Source organism: Stegodyphus dumicola, chromosome 1 (assembly GCF_044657685.1).
Source record: "Stegodyphus dumicola isolate Sdum_Otavi_A_Nest chromosome 1, ASM4465768v1".
Taxonomy (NCBI): domain Eukaryota; kingdom Metazoa; phylum Arthropoda; class Arachnida; order Araneae; family Eresidae; genus Stegodyphus; species Stegodyphus dumicola.
Window position 1 is genome coordinate 89,542,629 of NC_140768.1, and position 19,708 is coordinate 89,562,336.

General features: G+C 33.6%; 1 pseudogene across 3 annotated transcripts in view; it reads left to right on the forward strand.

Moving 5' to 3' along the window:
* The first annotated feature begins 3,559 nt into the window (after window positions 1-3,559).
* Window positions 3,560-19,708, forward strand: part of LOC118188017 (octopamine receptor beta-2R pseudogene) — a 414,059-nt pseudogene continuing 397,910 nt past the window's right edge. For 2 of the 3 annotated variants that reach the window (XR_015041425.1, XR_015041426.1), the window contains exon 1: window positions 3,560-5,107. The product of XR_015041425.1 is annotated as an octopamine receptor beta-2R pseudogene, transcript variant X2 (transcript). The remainder of the gene's footprint in view (window positions 5,108-19,708) is intronic. The other variant, XR_015041424.1, reaches the window with a different exon arrangement.

Sequence of the window (19,708 nt, forward strand, 5' to 3'; positions counted from 1 at the left end):
CTTATTTTAAAAAAAGGCATAAAGTTTGTTTTATAATCTGTGAAAAATTAAAAATTTTAAATTCTATGCATTTTAAGATGTTGAAATTTTAAATTAATAAACGTCAAAATAGTCTAAAAATAGTCTATATAATAAGGCGATTTTCAAAAATTCGCCGAAACTTCAAAAATTAAGTTACAATTTTCATACAAATTTTACTGACATGATCTTTTTCATTTTCACTGTATTCGATGATACAAGCAGTAAAATTCTGGTATGCTTGTTTGTTAAAAGAAGGTATGTGCGAAAAGCCTCTTAAATAAAAGGATATTAACTAAACTTTGAAAAAATTTCCGCACCGCATTTCATTGTTATCGACAAACTATGTTTGTACAAAATATGAACTGGATAGCTTGTCGGGAAGTAAATATAAAATTGGTGAGGAAATTCCACTAAGAGTGAAACATCATTAATGAACTAAATAAAGACTTATTAAAAGGGGGCCTTTTTTAATTAAAGAACAAAACATAAATAATTTTAAGCATCAATTTTTTGTGTACATTTATTAGTTGCTTGAATAGCCACGAACACGAATTTCAATCTTATCTTCTTAAAAGCACAGTTGCTGATGCTTCAAAATTGTACTCATAATTTGTTAAATGATGAATTTATGAAATATTACGTCATATATTGAACCAAAAGTCACCGAATGGAATGAAAAAAATACCTTTATAAAGCATTACATACTAGATGAATCTGAAAGAGAAAAATAAAAAGGTCCGTAATAATGAAATATGCGATGTACCGCTTTTATTTATTTATGTATTAGATGACGCCACTAAAGCACTATTTTTTAAATTTAAGCGTAGGCTAAAAAGGCGGGATAAAAGAAATGATTAAGACAACAACCAATTTTATATCCACCCTTTAAGAAGTAAAAAACTAACTGAAAGCAATAGATCGTATTTTACGGCACTACAAAATGTCTATTTCTAGCTGCAAAACTTATATCCATTTCGAGACCCAGAAATTTTGAAAAACTGAATCCATAGCTAATTTTGTTTTTAGCAGGGAGCTAAAATATTTAAATTTATTATTATTTATTAATGGTATTTAAAATTAAATACCAGCCCCCTAAAATATTTAATACAAAAAGAAACAAAAATATATATAAATAATTCTAATGTGTCCAAGTAGTAATTGATAATAATAGAGACGAAGAACTGAGTAAATTGTTTTTAAATGATTTAATTTGTTAATCAATATCAGACATCTAAGTTGAAAGAAAAATGAATATTTTACAATCTGCTGAATAACAACGCGCTACAACGTGGAAGATGAATTTTGTGCAGTAGGAGCCCCATTCCTTTTAAATCGTCGAATTGTTTGATTAAATTTCAAAAAAAAAAAAAAAAAAAAATTACGCTTTCCCCTGCGATGCGTTTGCTTTTAAATCGCCGAATTTATTAACCAAAATTTTATTAGGTTTCCACAAAGCGTAAAATAAACAAAAAGAAACTGGAAACTCCAAATTCGTGCTTTGAGGTGGACATATTCAGAACTATGTGCGTTCAAAATTTGGTGACTCTAGGTGATATCGGTCATTGGGAGGAACAAACTTACATAAATAAATATATATTCAAAGATTCTGTGTTACTTAATAATAGAGGTAATGAGTTTATTTTGTTTTATAACTCCTGCGGTGAAACTTTAAGCGAGTAAAAGAAATCATTGAGTTTGTTAATCAAAAATTAGTTAAATTTTTACAAAATATGAAAGAGATAATAAAACAAATTCGAAAGCCCATGTTCGGGTGGAAAATTACGTTTTTTAAAATTTGACGGCTGTAGGTACAGTCGTTTTTACATAGTGCCAGAAACATACATACATTCATGCTGATTTTTCATTATTTAATTTCATTAAATGTAATGCAGGGCAATAATGTTTGGTGGCAATAATTTGAAAAGTGATACGCCGTTTATAGTGAGCCGACGTAAAATGCCGCTTCGAGACTAATAGTCCGTCTAGGCTATCGCTCCTTTGAGCGAAAAATATATATTTTCAGTTAAAATTTGCATGCTTTATTACGTTGTAGAGACATTAGGTTATTTTGAAGCAGGAGAAATGAAAAATGAGCAATGCCCTCACCGGAACTCGAATCACGGACCTCTCGAATACGCGCCGAGTGTGCTCACCACTATACCACGAAGGCATGCTGTGAAAGACGGGTGAAATATCTTATAATGTATTTTAACAATATTGCACACATAATCATAATAATTTTATTTGAGACATTAAAAAGTGACGTGGCAAAATTTTCATATGATTTTGAATTAAATTAAAATTCTAAAAGCTCTTGTGTCAGAAACGCAATAATTTGTCTTTTTATATAGTTATAGTGTTTAAAACAATAATTTGTCCTTTTATATAGTTATAGTGTTTACAGAATTAATCGAAATTTCTTGAAATTTTTTCTGACAGTTCAGAGAAAGCATGCAAGTTGGAATATCAAATTTAATGAAATCTTAAATGAAGTATTCATTACTTCGGAGCCTCGTAAAAGCGTTACACTCTTAATATGTAGATAGATGTACTAATTACTAAACTTTTCTAACATGCAAAGTTGTATATATATGTGTGTAAAATTGTATACAAATTTTATGTATAGTTTAGGAAATTTAATACGAAAAGTCTGCTAAAATGCAAATTAAAACAAACCATCCAGAATATTAAATGGCAAAAAAGCCCGGAACACGTTTTTTTACCATATCTTTGGTTCAATTTAAAAAGGAGTCTGTTTTATAATCCTTTTAAGAAACCGAATAGTAGCGAATAGTAGTGAATAGTTTTGTGAGTTAATTAACGATAACTGAATCCTTAAATCAGGTTTTTATTAAAATAATCAAGAACTCTTTAGGTACTTCTTTTTTGTTTAAATTTCTTTCAGAGAAAGGCAAGATTTTTAATAGTTTAAAATGCGTATGTTTATATTTCATGCAACATACTGTAAAAAAAAGGGGGGGAAGTGTTGAAACCATGAAAAGGAAAACGCACCCCCCCTTTTTTGTTGTTTAAATAATTTTGGACGAAAAATGTTGAATTATAAACTAATTTTACGTAATACTTTACATGAAAATTAAATTGAATGAGTGACATCCACTACGTTAAAAATTTCGGAGAGACAGTTACATAATAAATTTTTTCCCTAGTTTCGTAAATAAAGTGTTAAATATTAAATATATATATATATATATATATATATATGCCTTTAAATATATAACATTAAAATAATGTTCTACTTTTCTCGTTATAAACGGTTATATTTTGCGCATTCATTAATGTTATTGCGCATGATTTCTGTGATCTGTCAAAGTATGGCTAATTCTAAGAATCTCGAAACGAGTTTGTAGCGATATAAAAAGCTGTGATGCAATTTCCATCCACAATCCAAAGTGTACGGAATGCAGCGTGTTCCCCCTTCAAAGATCACCTGTGTAGGAAGTTGTCGGCGCTTTTTCCAAGCTCCACCTTCCTCAGCTTCGTAAACTCCGAACGCTGAGATTATGCAGCACTGGTGAAAACCGCATTGGCGCGTTTGGCGAGATTTTTTGTTGCAGCTCCCTCCATCCTACGCGCCGTCGCGGTGAGGAGTGGCGCGCATTCGGCGGGAGTTATCGCAGCGGGCGCTGAACGGACCCACTTAGCAGTAGGACTTCCTGACAATCGCCGCCTGCTTCTCTGTTTCGTTTTAACTAGAGATAAAAGTTTGCAGGCGCGCGCGGTACGTTTAACGTGTAGTTCTCCGTTAGAGTGGGCGTGAGAGAAAGTTTCGCTCGATGTGTGGTGTGACTCGTTTGGAACCCGGCTGGTGAGCACCAGGGACACGATGCCGGTCAATGATACCCCTTACTATGGTGGTACAGGAGTGAACGGCACCATGCCAGTTGACGTGGTATCGAATGAACTACAATGGGACGATATCCTGATTGTCATCCTGAAATCCTGCGTTCTCTGCTTGATTATTTTTGCCGCTGTCTTTGGCAACCTTCTTATCATCGTCAGCGTGTATCGGCATCATAAACTAAGAATTACGACCAACTACTTTATAGTGTCCCTAGCATTCGCGGACATACTTGTAGCTTTGTTCGCCATGACGTTTAATGCTATCCACACCGTCTCCGGCAAGTGGTTGTTCAACCAGACAATCTGTGACTTCTGGAACAGCTGTGACGTGCTCTTCTCGACCGCTTCAATTATGCATTTGTGCTGTATAAGCGTAGACCGTTACTACGCCATCGTCAAGCCATTTGAATATCCGAACAAGATCACTAACAAGTCCGTTGCTATCATGCTGGCCAGCGTTTGGTTATCTTCTGGCCTGATCAGCTTCATCCCAATCTTTCTAGGGTGGTATACAACCTCCGAACACCTCATCGAACGCAGCAAAAACCCAGACGTCTGCGAGTTTGTCGTCAACAAGCCATATGCAATAATTTCCTCCTGCGTTTCTTTCTGGGCACCCTGTGTCATAATGATCGGTGCCTATATTCGCATCTACTTCGAGGCCACGAAGCAGGAAAAGATGATATGCAAGTCTCAGATCAATGCGGCTATACCGCAGTATCCCCGTAACAGCACGGACACTACTGCTCAGATGGTGGTGGCAGCACCCCATCACCACCGCAATTCTCATGTTGAAGATGATCACTCCACCCCTACCAAGAGGAATATCAATAAAATGAAGAGAGAACACAAAGCCGCTAAGACACTAGGCATCATCATGGGCGCTTTCATTTTCTGTTGGCTGCCGTTCTTCATCTGGTACGTGACCGTACATCTCTGCGAAGAATGCGAGTGTCCGGAGATCATCGTCCAAATCCTCTTCTGGATCGGTTACTTCAACTCGTCTCTCAACCCGATTATCTATGCTTACTTCAACAGGGAATTTCGGGATGCCTTCAAGGATACCATCATGACCTTTTTCTGCTGCTGCACCAACGTTTTGTGGCGCGAGAATACCCACAGGAATACCACCATTCATTTTAACTGTACATACAAGTCTACACAGGACATAGGACTCGTAGAAAATAAGTATGTGCGCGACATTTAGCTGTGAATCATCTTCTTGGTAAGTGAATTTCAAATTCAGTACATTTTTATGGTTCCCTTTTAAATCGACGATACAGACATTCAAAACAGTGTGCTATCCGAAGTATGAAATCTGTGAATAATGAATGTTAACTGTATAATAAATTAAGAAACCTCAGAATAATGTTCTACTATATTAGTAATAACATATTTCCGGTTATGCAAAATTTCTAATTTTCATATACTTCTAAAACTCATTCTTCATAAAGTTCATTCTCAAGTTTGAATCTGTTGTACGTTATTGCTTGATAAATTGCTGAATTATTTAAAAGAAATGTTATCGTGAAAAATTTCGATCGAAGTTTTTTATTTACCACAAAAGGAGTGAAGAATTATTCCTTTCAATTTCTTTTGTTGTTCTTCCATGTCGTCGCGATAAATTTTGGAAAATAAGTTTTAAAAGAAAAGTGTCCAACTTTTAATTTTGAAATCCTATATATATTGCGAATTTGCATCATTTCAGAATTTAAAAAACTATAATTATTTAGGGGATTATTAGATGAATTTCAATATTTTATCTTATATTGATGATGTAGTTGTTTAGATGAATACCAATATTTTATTTAATATTCCATGATAAAATACTTTACGAACCGTTAATATTTTATCTGTGAAAATATTCAGCCATTGATTTAAAGATGATTTCTTATTTTTTGAAAGGTCCGAAATTCGGTGGAGAATAGTTCTGCTTATACTGAAAAATTCACAACTTAGAAGCATAAAGTTCTTTGACCTATATCAATATTCATGCGGAATGGAGACATCTTAAGTGTTGTAGCATAATAATTTTTTTTTTTTTTTTTTTTTTTTTTTTTTTAAGTTGGTAATTTTTTTAAACAAAGCATATTTTCGGTAAGAAGAAATAAAATTTTCATGTAATTGAATTCCGACCATATACTTAAAAAAGGTAGTAAACTGGGTTTTTTTCTTATCAATTTCTAAAATTTGATTTAAACTTAACAAAAATGGATAATTTGAATGACTTTCTGCAATTTTTATTTAAGTTGTCTTAGGTCTGTGTTCAGTAAATCTAAACTTGTACGTCATTCATAATTTAACTTACACTTCACTCATAATTTTTGAATACAACGAAAACATTATTTTTATACGGAATGTTATAAATTTCCTTATCTTATTAAATTATTGTAGGTGTAGAAATGTGTTGTAAGAAACCTTATAAGTGTACATTATTGGCTTATTGAAACGTTCTATGAGAGGGTGCCAACAAAGCTGCGATAGTGCGACTTGTCAAGTGCAGAATGAGCGAAAGCACCACCTGCGTCCTTTATTATCCATACTATATGATATCGTACTCAGCAATATACAGGCAATACTTAATTTAATCCAACCAATACTTAAATTTAAAATTAATAACATAAGACAGAGTGATTGTACTTATATCATTAACTCAGCTGACAGTTATATATTGGTTGGAATGCTGGGAGATCTTACACACAAGTCTTCATATCTGGAAGTGTTTTTTAAAGTTAAAAAACATGGTTTACATCTTTAGATGGCTCAACATGACTTGGGTATTTTAAAGGTGATCTTCAGAAAGTGTAATGAAGCGGTGAATTGATCAGCGAGCAAAAGTATTTTCTACTAACTTATGCATGTTAAAAGGTACTAGATATTGAAAAACAGTCTAAATTTGTATTTGCTTTTTTTTCTTTTATTCACTTTTAAAAATTTTACAATTTTATGATATTACTGTCTTATTAACATGGGACAATTTAACGTAAAACTGCTGAATTAACATATGTCCCTCAAATATAAAGGAAAAATTGTTTGAAACTTAGTGCAGTGAAGTTGTATGGGCAGTTTACGCTTTTAATTATATAATTTTTTTCACGTATAAATTACGTATATGCATATATTAAACTTCTTGTTTACGTATAAACATTTTAGTTATTTAATACAGTCCAACCTTCGTGTAATGAACCCGGTTTATACCCCCGAATATAATGAACAAACCTTTTGGTCACGTCCAGTTTCATGGCAAAACTTCAAAAGTGTGATAATTGGATAGTACGACTGTGTGAATATCTTCTATAGAAACATCTTTGTAGTTTTTAATTTTTTCCCGAATTTCTGCAAGTTTCAAGAAAAGAAAATGCTAACCGTTAAAATTATACACAGGTACTGATACTAGGATCACACTTCATCTATGAAGGAAAACACCGCTTTGTTATATTTCTTTTATTTTCTCCCCCATTTTTCTTTTCATTCTAAACAAAAGTCATGCGAGACAGGTGAGGCGCTCAACTCTAGGAGAAATCTAGCAAATAATAAGCATCTCTTAGAACACCATATGGTACACATGACCATACAGTTGGGTTATTTAATTCCATTCAAATTGTTTAACTAATTTGCCGGACAGAGCTGCTCAAGGCTGATGCTGTGATGGAAATTATGAAATTTTCTCAAGCCAGAGAAAAAGGAAGTAGTGAATCTTATGAGCTTGCGACTTTGCAGTTTATTCTTCGTTTAGGTAATGAAAATTTGTAATCCTACTCGGCTTGTTTGAACATAAATGCTGTCCAAGTTCTATCTTTCGAAAAGGAGTTTGGGAAAACATAATATGTTCTCTAAAGATTATTGAATCTTTGTGTAGCAAACATACATATCTTGGGAAAATGAATGTGTTATCCACGTTTGGATAAAACTTTAAGGTCATGACGTGTGGTCACCACATGGAGAGCTGTAAACCTAATGCTTTTGCGTTGAAAATAAGGTGAACACTATTTCAAAAATACAAAAATGGTGATAGCCAAATCAGTATTTGCTATATTTATACAGTTTAACGAAATCTACAGTTGAAAATCTACATAGTTGAATCTACAGTTGGTACCGTGTGAAAAAAAAATTGAAACTTCATCTGCTTGTGAGAAAAATTTGGATACGAGGAAGATGGTAAAAGCACAGAGATGTTAAAGGAGCGCTGATGAAATGGTTCGCCATTCAAAAAAAGCCGTTATTTGCCAACATCTGGACAAATGACTCAGACCAAGAAGGCCAATACATTTGCCAGATATTTTGTAGAGGCTGGAAAAGAACGAACAAAAAATTTATTAACTGCGTGCAACAATAATTACAGATACATCTAATACAATAATTACAAATACATCTAATACAATAATTACAGATACATCTAATGCAATAATTACAGATACATCTAATACAATAATTACAGATACATCTAATACAATAATTACAGATACATCTAATACAATAATTACAGATACATCTAATAAGATTAATACGATGTTTTTAGAAATTGAGTATATTTTTTACACTTCTTTTGGTAGATTTGACAATGTTAATCAGTTTTCTCTTTATTCATCCTTCATTTTTCACGTTTTTGTGAGATAATCCGTTTTTCGTATACGAATCGAACCACCGGATATAGCGAAGCAAAATTTCTCGTCTCTTGAAGTTCGTTATAAGCGGGGTTCGACTAAGTGTAATTTATAGACAGATGTTTTATACATTAAAACAGATGTTTTATACTTATTCTATATATTCATATATAAAGTTTTTTTTGAAAATATTCTAAAATTTATCAACTGGAAGAAATATTAAGAAATATTATTATACATAATCGAAGAATAATGTACCTTGCCGATCACTGCTTTAATTTTTCCTTGCTAGTAAGTGTCATTCTTCAAGGACGTTTACAGGTGATTTCTTATTTGATGTTATCAGTGGTATACATTTAGTTGCTGCAGATGAATGACACAGGCATAAAATTGCTTTAACTAATATTATTACAATAAGAAGTGTTTCTTCTTCCGAAAAGATTTTTAATTTCCAAAATTATTTCCTGAAACAGCAAAAATCCTTGACATTTCTTGTGTGCTTTTTACATTTCTCAATAAATGATATCCCTTCCAGGAATTAATTTCTAAAGTTGGAAGTGCAGGATCCCTTGGAATGCTGTCAACACTGATGAGAAATTTTTTTTTTAATTTAAATAAATAAATAAATAAAATAATAATCAATTAATAATTAAAAATAAATAAATAATAATTAATTAATAATTAGAAAAATAAATAAAATAGTTAAAAATAAATACATAAAATAATAATTAATTAATAATTAAAAATAAATAAATTGTAAGTAGGTAAATTTATAAATTAAATTACATTCATGACGTACAGTTAAATGTGTCTGCTTATAATGATTTTTCTCATGTGTGATTTTCCTCATTAATATGAGCCAGTTTCCCCAGGAAGGCATCAAATCTTAGGCAGATAGCTCTCATTTGCTTTGCCACATTCGAATAACTTAACATAACCCAAGGTGAAAATTCAGTATAGTTATCAGAGGCTGATACATGTTCAGTTTTTTAAATTATTTGTTTTTTAGGTGATTTTCCATTATTTAGATTGTCTAAGAAAAATATTAATATTCATCTGAGACTGATACTTCCAGAAATAATGGCCATTTAACAAATATTTAAAACATAAGTTCTGTCTGTCTGTTGGTTTTCTTTTCTGTAAGTTTACATTATGCTTTTCGTAATGGAAAAGGGTTTCGTGAAATTTTCAAGATGCTGCTTTCCACTCTTTTATATACTGTATAAGTCATTTCTTTTTTCGGAGGATAATATTGATTCTGTTAAATCTAAACATTATAAAACTTGGTGAGTTTTCCATTTCTTTAAAAAAAATGCTGTAGGTTTCGTATGTTTTGCCCGACTTGATGGGATATTCCAAAACTTGATGGGATATCCATTTCTAATTAATACTACTGTATGTTTTGTATCTAGAAACTTTAAAACTTAATTTGCATTTCCGGCTGATAATATTGCTGATTTTGCATCGACAAATTTAAAATCAACGGGCTGGTTCTATTGGTGTTTTTGCAGTTTTCTGCTCGTGTAACGTGGATACAAGCCAGATTCCCTTTAAAGTCCTCTACGAAAACATGTCTCCCGGCTTCACTTATAGCCAATGTATGCTTGGAATAATCAATTGAACCAAACTAAGCCATTTAGAAATTTTAATATTATGCGTTTCGCAACGTTTCTTAATTACAAAATAAGAATATTTCTTTTCAGAAAAAGCAAAAATATGTACTTTGATTCACAGTTTGTTTATATGCTTTTTTTTAAAAGGAAAAAAAAAAAAAAAAAAAAGAAATGCCTCATTGCAGATTGCACAAAATGTTTCATTACAGATTGCCAGATTTCTCTTGACAGAAATTTTAATTCCGCAACGTTTATCTTTATAAATTCCTTTATCAAAATTTTTCTATGTGATAACACTCTCGGTATTAGTATCTCATCTTTATTTTAGACTGGACAGATTTTTTATTATCCTTGTTACAGATACGTTCATGCATCATTCCGTTCAACAAATGATATCGGAAATCAAAAGGTGAATTGTTATAAGAATTCCGACCTTTCTTTTCTTTTAATATACATACAGATGGAGGAATGGAGGACAAAATGCGAAGAAGAAAAGAGGAATGATAGTTGGAGCATCAGTTACGGAAACAGCAAACCTTGTGAGGTGTGCAAGGAGTATGATATCAGCCGTTATGACAGCGTACGCGAAAGAGAGTAAGGCGACATCATAGATCAGTAGTCGAAAGTCAAAGCTGGCTGATAGGGATAGACGAAACTTGAAGCGCATACTAGCCCGAAAGCACAAGCAATCGTTATCCTAAATAACGTCCGAAATGAACAGTCATCTCCAGTACCCCATTTCAACAAAAAGTGTCAAAAAGGAACTTCATACTGCGAACATTTATGGCAGAGTGGCAATTCGTAAACCCTTAGTGACAGCAACTAATGCTTTCAAGCGACGCCAATGGTACAGAGATCACAAAGGCTGGCCCTCACTGCAGTGGCAACAGGCAATATGGTCATATGAATCGTCATTCACCCTATTTCAGACGACCGGACGCGTTTATGCCTGAAGAACGCCCAAAGAAGCGTTTCATCCTGACTGCCTCTTGCCAACTGTGAAGTATGGGATGGCGCCATTATGGTATGGGGTGCGATATCTTGGCGCGGTCTTGGGTCACTTGTTATTATGCATGGGAGGATCACATTCAATCATTATCTAAGCATTCTAGGCTTAGATAGTCCATCCTTTTGTCCAGACTGTATTCCCTGGGGAGCGACCGCTTTTTCAAGACGATTACGCCCCTGTCCACACTGCTAGATGTATGCAAGAATGGTTCGAAGAGCATGACGATGCAATTGAACATCTCGCTTGGCCCCCCTCAGTCTCCGGACTTGAATATTATTGAACATTTATGAGCATATTTGGGGTCCAAACTTCGTTTCCGATTTCCACCTCCATCCGGACTTTCGGAATTAGAGACCGCTCTGCAGAAGGAATGGCTTAATATTCTTTTAAATATTGTCCATGACCTTTATGTATCTATCCCACGTCGCATTCAAACTGCACTTAAGCCAAAGGGTGGTTCAACCCCCTATTAATAAAGATTTTCCATCATTTCACAGATGTTCGTATTATTTTGTCCTCCATCTGTATATTTCTTTGGGTGTTTATTGAGATATCGCTGTTCTGTATTCTAGGTTATATTAGGTTCCCATCACTGACGTTATCACCCACCAGTGGGCGCCGAGGGCATCTAGCACGGCGTTACTAGACCGAGGGTTTTGGGGGGATATCCAGAAACAAGTGGGTAATAAGAATATGTTTGTAAAATTTAGTTGTTTAAACATCTTTGAAACAAATATTTAATCATTCGTTTAATTATACAAATATTATAAATACTAGTCTCTACAAGAATATCTAATTATGGCACACATATTCTGGTTCAAATTGCTTTAGTTCCATTTTTATGTTATAAGGTATAAGAACTTAAAAAAAGTAACAGTTTAATATTCCAAAAATTAACACCACGAATACGCACTCGTAATAATAGTCACTGCGCCCAAGTATCGTCTTTCAGTATATACACCACTTTGCGTGTTTTTACAATAGTTTTTGCCTGTTTTGCAAGTTCGTTACTAATGCGCCATCAAAAGTTACGCTCACTTAAAAAAAAAATAGGAAATTCCCAAATGGATACTCATAGCAAATTGTTTCAATGGATGACACTCTTGTACTCCCGCAACTGACATTTCAAATGATTTCTCTGAACCGGCTGTTTGCAGTTTCACGGTATTTTGGTTAATTTTGTAAACAATGTATATAACTATAAATAGAGAAAGAGTGTTTATAAAAAACTCCTTCGGTATATGAATCCATAGCAGTCTATCCGCTCAGCGAATCGAAATGAAATTCCAGATATGATTATTTGATAGTATTCACTCGAGACTGTGATGATTTAACATAATATAGCTGTCAGGTTATGGTTGCAGTGAAAATATTTTGAAATTTTCGAATTGAAACACGCACTTTTTTCCTGTGCAAATTAATCAACGCATTGGAAAACCATAAATGGCGTTGGAACGATACACGTACGAAGAAAATTACCGCGGTATAACATTATTAAAGAAGATCATTGTAAGAGACCAATGACAACACAAGAAAGGAGAATGGAAAAACTTACAAGTTTTCAACGTGCTCACTTTCGCAGCCGATAATGCACTGCATGCGGAAGATTGTTAACAACAAAAAAGAATGTAAGAATGCAGGAGGAATCTCTACGGCTTGACGTTTTATGGCATCTTTCAATTCCGACACATGTTATGGATTTTATTTGTGTATCTTAGATTTCAGATAACCCAGAAACAGAAATCCATCGGAGTGAGCTCGAGGGGATTCGCTGTGGGCCACGAAACTGCAATGTTACGGAAGATAACGCTATCTTGAAACGTTGTACAAGTTGAAAAATTGTAATTCTAATAAAACTATTTTCCCTCTTCTGTGTTGAGTTGTGATTGGTTCTTTTGGAATACTCTTCAGCACGTTGAAAACTTGTATGGTTTTCCACTCTCCTTTCTTGTATTGTCATTGGTTCTTTACAGTGCTCTTCACACGTTCTAACGCTGTTTATAGGTTTCTAATGCGCTGGCCAACTTGCACAGGAAAAAGTGGGTTTGGTTTGGTTTATTTGATTACGACAAAGCACTCGAAGGCTAACCGCCTAAGGAGAGGGATGCCTTCGTGGAGGACTTTCCAAGGGAACTAGCTTGTAGCTTACTCATGGTAGAAAACAACAAAAACTCCCATGCAGCTAGCCTGTTCGCGAGATTTGAACCTCGGACCGAACTACCAGTGTTCAACGATTTTATCGTTCGGCTGCTGGTGATCCCGAAAAAGGTGGATGCGCTCCAACATTTCCAAATTTTTTCCCTGTAACGGTAACTTCTAACGGATAGCTCTATTCTTTTAAATACTCACAACCTTGAGCGCATGCCTTCAAGTAACAATATCTGAGATTCATTTCGATAAGCTGAGAGGATGGACCGCTTGAACTGCGTGTTCCAACTCATGAACAACAGCAATATTAAACTCTTAATATATACATAATAATCTCCGAATTATCGCACTTACTACGATATGCCGTATACTATTATCTACGACTTATCATATTTACTAATAATGTAGAAATATTAATAACCATTAATACATTTTATTAATCTCAACAACATATCTAAGCTCAAATATTAAGTGTATAGAAGAAGTATTTATTAAGTTACCTGGCGGGCTTGCAAAGGAAAGTATGTAAAGAAATTTATTCCTTCCTACCGCGTAGCTTCGTGGTGTAATTGGGAGCACTTTCTGCTAGCAGTCGGTAGGTCCGGAGTCCGGCAGTGGAGTCGCTGTATCTCTGCTCAAAGAAATTCTAGATGTCTTTATAAGTGGCGCCCGAACTAAATTAAGTGGTGGTGGTGGTGGTGGTGGTGGGAATGTAAGGAATTTTATGCTTTCTTAACGGTGGCGTCTTTTTGTAATTAAAAGCACATCCAGCTAGCCAGTTTGAAATCCGGAGTTTGAATAGTAGTGAGAGCATTGCTGATTTTTCATGTTTCCTACTCGGAACTAAATTTAATGATTATATTCTATAACTATATAATCTAATGACTGCATACATATAGCTAATTGCTTTCATGGTTCAAAGATACAGTTCTTAATCGCAGCAAGTGTTAGACATTTCTGTCGAATCGAGAGTTACAGAGCGTTCTCTGTATATGTGCTTTGTCTTGTATACTCTGCAGACTGAATTAGGCATGATTCTTTACGTTTCAGGGTTGTATTTTAAGCTGTCATGATTCGCTATAGTTGAAGACTGTAATTAGGAAGCTTCGGAATCTTTGGTCGATGAACTTCCCGAAATAGCGAAGCTTTAAATACAGACGCAGCGTCTGGTGACATTGGTCATTAAACTACGGTTTTGTAACGTCAAGTAGAGACATTATTACAGAAGATTTCCTGTCACACCTCTTGATGGCTTGACTATTTGAGTTGGCGTTTAGATTTCAGTTTGTAACTACAGTACATGAATTTTCTTACCTTTATGTGGTCCATCGACATGTTTTTTTTATAACTGGACATGACGCTGAAGAGTAAGTCACTTAATGGTGCTAAAGTGAGGGGAAAATCTTGAGGAATTACTGCACTGCTCCTTGTTCACTGTCTTGGTGTAAGTGGTTCGCGCTTTCAGCAAACAGACTGGCAGATCTGTGTTTCGGACAGCTAATTTTCATTGTTTCCGGTTTTGAAAAACCTGATAGTTGATACAACCCTTGAACATTTATGGCACGAAATTTGAAAATTTATTCTACAACACTCTGAAAATTTTGCCTTTGCCCTACGAAATAATGGCCAGAATTTCATTAATTTTTATAGATATTTTTCAGATTTTTTAAAACCAAGTGTGCTTGTTTGTTTATTTAATTATGGTAAAGTGCGTGAATACTATCTGCCTGAGCAGCGGAGGGGACTTCATTAAGGATTTTTCAAGAGACACTGGCTCATATTCGCATTACACATTGAAAACCTATGAAAGCATGCATGCATCTCGCATATTTGCTGGTAATTGAAACCAAAAAAATATTCTGTCTTATATGATAATTTTTTATTCATGAAAATTCTAGTCTAATTCATTCAAGTCTAACTAATAAAAATTCCTTATTTATAAAAAATTCGTTATTATTTTCTAAATGGAATTCTGAGAACGGTAATGAGTAAAACCAGTCAATTAAATGCAATTTTCTAATTTTCTTGAATTAATTATCCTAATAAACTGGAAACTCAAACAGGCTAATTGATTCAAAGATATAATTTGCATGCAAATGCAATACTAACGTAAGGTTACTTATCCCTTAAGAAGTATTAACATGTTGTAGATAAAAATATTTACATTTTAGGTCGCCATGCAAATTAGAATACAGGATGATTTTTATTTTTAATCAGTCATCGCACAGCTAGTTTAAATTAATATGAAAATGAAATAATAACTATTTATAAAAGCGAAATAATATGTGACGATTATTTAAAATATATTATTGAAAATGAAACAATGTTTAATGAATTTAATGCATTCACCTAGTGTATTCGTTTAGTTTGTTAATCAATGAAAGATTAAATTTTAAAGAAAAATTACATATCGTATTGTTGTTAAAATTGTTGTATTGTTGTTAATATTTTAAAGAAAAATTACATATCGTAGTGTTGCCATTTTTCGAATGGCAACACTGGAAGTTAAAAGTATTTTATTTCGGGAAGTGGCAATATATTTCTTTCAAGTCACTGAGTTTTTAAATAACCATTCAGTTACTTAAAATATAAAATTTAAAAAAAAAAATAAATTCTAAATTCGGACTTCGAGGCGCAGGTGCCCAAGTGGAGCACCGAGCATGTTTCAAATTTCAAGGCTGTAGGTGCCGCCATTTTTACACAGTGCGAGAAACAAAGATTTACACATAATATATTCTTTTGTTGTGACTTATCTCACTTGTCTGACAGTAACATCAGACCAAGGCCACGAAATCCATCGTGGCAAAGATGTGCAAAATTGCGCCTGCCATCGGCATGAGCCTTGAGCACCATACAGGTGACAGTACGCCTTTGCTCAGTTCTGGCCCCCTTCCCCCAATTTTAATGGAAAGCACTCCTGGGGTGACGGATCCGAGGGCTTCCCATCACTCTTTACATACTATCAACTTCTCGAGAGGTCTTTCTGGTCGCCCCATATTCTAGAGTGCCCACATGCCACACAGACACTATACATTTACAAACAGCTATGCATTCTCTGGGATTCGATCCCTGGCCCTTCGGTGTGAGAGTCACCAACAACTATCCCGATTGGGCGGCCACATAGATTTTTCAATACTTTCATAGATTTTTATTCTTCAATAATTTCAGAGATGGCTGATTCAGTAGCAGTGATAAGCAATTGTCTATGATAGAACAACGTGAATTATCGTAATATGTATATATGTTCTGGAATAGTTATATTAATATCATACTCTGACATGGTTTACGTCTGATGAGAAATAAGTTCAGCAACATTCTTATTATTGCATATTAGCACCGTGATAGTGATGATAATGATGAACTGTTGTAGTTTTTCTTTATAAGCGAAAATTAATTTTGTTAGAATAAAAGCCATTTCATATCATTTAAAAAATACTATTCAGTGATACAGCTTTATATTTTAAAATATCTTTCATATTGCGCTACCTGAGGAATTAAGAACTTTACAGTAAGAATGATGATAGGAAATTTTTTTTTTTTTTTTTCCTTTTCTGAATCTTATCAAAACGGGCGATTCAAGCCACTCATTGATATTCATATTAAAAAAGGCATTGTTCGTTTTCAAAAACTAGCTTTTTAAAAATGTTTCTTTTAAATACTTGTTCGGAAATTTTTTCATGGTTTTATAATATTTTATGAATTTAAACTTATATTGGAAAATCTAATGGTAATGCAAATTACTGTATCATTTTGATAGAATCTACATTTTGAGCTTTACATTATGAGAATGATTGTTAGTTTGAAGTGATTGTTAAGTTGAAGATTTCGTTTTCTAAAGACGTTGTCTAACTCCCTTTCTTCATTTTAAATCTCATTTGTCTACAAAATTATTTTGACAATTTTTTTCGTTGCTGAGTATCTTATTCTGGAATCACGTAATATGTAGATTTGTAGCAACATTTGCGTAATCTCGAAAATACGATATATCGAATATCATTGTAAAAGGATGTAAGGATTATGTTAATTTTATTAACAGTAAAATTTTAAGTTCCTTTCCTGTCAAATTTTTAACTTGAACTTACTAATTCCGGCCGGAACGTAGTTTTGGAATCTTGCTGAATATTTAATGAGGAGGAGCGGTATTTAAACCACGAAGTTACTTACTGAGTCAGAGAGAATCAAAGTTTCTGATTTACGCGCGTCTGCCTGTTTGACCACTCTCTCTCTCAAAGCTGTTATTATGCTCGGCCGTACTCAGGCCCTTGCTTCGTAGTCAAGTAAGTTAAGGGGCCAACTCGATTTGAACCTTGATAGCTTCAGCTATACTTCTTTAGTTAATCTTAGTTTTAGTTTAATTCTTAGTCTTTTAAGTTCAAGTCCAAGTGCGGGCTTTGCTTGTACACTTCCAGGCGGAGTTTTGTTAAATCTTATTGGAATAATAAAGGGTTAGTTACCCTTCTATCTTGCTGTTTCTTGTCACCAAACTCAAGCGATTATTCGATTATCAGTTCTTAGATTCTTCATTTCCAACATTAACTTAGAATTCCAAAGTGAGGAACTCTACAAGGAAAAGCACTGTTTAAAGAATACAGATGTAACCTTAAACTGAACATTTTAGTGATAACTTGCAGCATTTGAGAGACGCGTTTTAGATGTATGCATGTTATAGCCACTGTTGTATGATCAATCAGCCTGAATCAAAATGCTAACAAATGTTTATTTTATTTTGAATCGAATAACGAACCCAACATCTGCTTTCGTACGTCATCGCTGCTAATGTTCTTTTCTCCAACCATTTTGCTCTTAATAACAGCAGCAGGTCTGACGTTACAGATCTCCATTTGCCAACAAAACTTTCCTTTATCCTAGAATAAGCTGTTGGTTTTATCAATCCTTTGTACAAAAAATAAATAATATGCATAAATAAAGATGTTTGCACGCTACTTATACTTCATTTTTTATTTTTAAACCTCGTAAACTATTCATAATTAATGACTTGTCTGTGTTATTACGAGCAATTTATTATTATTATTATTATTATTATTATTATTATTATTTTAAATTTTAGTTGCAGTTTATGCTATTAGCTGTAAAAACCGCTTGTTTAGTTCAAGATGTAGATGATTTTCTCCCAAGCAGAACAAAGTTTTGCCACTGAGTATTATTTCACAGCGCTTAAATTTTGATTGCGATGCTATCTTTTTAATACCCTTTTTTATTTGATGACTACAATATTTTACGCCTGACCTCTGGTGTTAATTTTTTAGCTACATGTGGAGATATCCAGTGAGTACTTGTTATTCTGCGTCGAGACACATAACATATGGTATTAAAAACGTTTTATATTAGTTACAGTTACGTTACTAATATTCATAAAAATCATATGTAATGTATATTTTATAATTAATTAATAATTATGTAATTTACATCATAAAATTTTTGATTTGAATAATTTGTTCTATAGTTATTAATGTTATGTAGTTAATTATTTGTTACGCAGTTATTTTTGTGATATAGTTACTAGGGTGATAGTCATTTTGAAAAGGTGATGTTTGATATGTTTTTAGAAATGCTAATCACTTTCGAGAGTGCTCATCTTAGGAAGACAGTCATCGCGAGTGGATTCACGGTATATAATTTTAAATTATGCCATTATTATTACGTGAGATATATTGCGATGTCGGAATAAAGATGCAAATTATTAAAAAGGATGTTTATTGCATTTAATTTCCTTAATTTATTAGGCAGTAGTAGTTTCAGTGGGATAGATAAATTAAAAATTGTTTGCCATGTCGAATGGCAGCATTGCTAGATCCTAGTTGTTTTCAATGCCGTATAGAAGTTAAAGATCATACGATCTGTGGAATGTTTGAGAGACTGGCTATTTAATTAAACCAAAATGCATAAAAGTTAAAAGAAAAACTTCCAAGATAGGCATACTTTCGTGTAGCATTTTCTAAGGAAAACTAGCTGGTATTTACGTCATACATCGAAAAGCGTGTTGAAGCTGTCGTTTGGAATGACAACACTTGCGTGATGATTTTGCTAATAAATAGATACTTTGCTAATAAATGGACTATTACTAACGCAATCTAATGTAACCAGAAATTAAATAGATTATTTGATTAAGAAAAATCTGAAGAAGATTATCTACATAAAGGATGGGACTGCAACTCCAGTTTCCTTTATATGCCGCGATTATTAAAAGATTTACTGTATGTTTCCATGCTCTTGCAAGTAAATGTGACAGAGAGCGCATAATAATAGATTTTCGCTTGGCACGAAGTTTCTCTTAAGAGCCTTGTTAGGTGGGAAGAGAAAAAGGGTAAGCCAACACAAGTTCCAGTCTTAGAAATCCAGGGCTTAGAATTCAAGTCAAAGAATCAAGTTCAAGTCTTAGAATTACAAGCTATAGCCGTGTTCACGTAATATGGTTGAGCCAGTCCGAAACA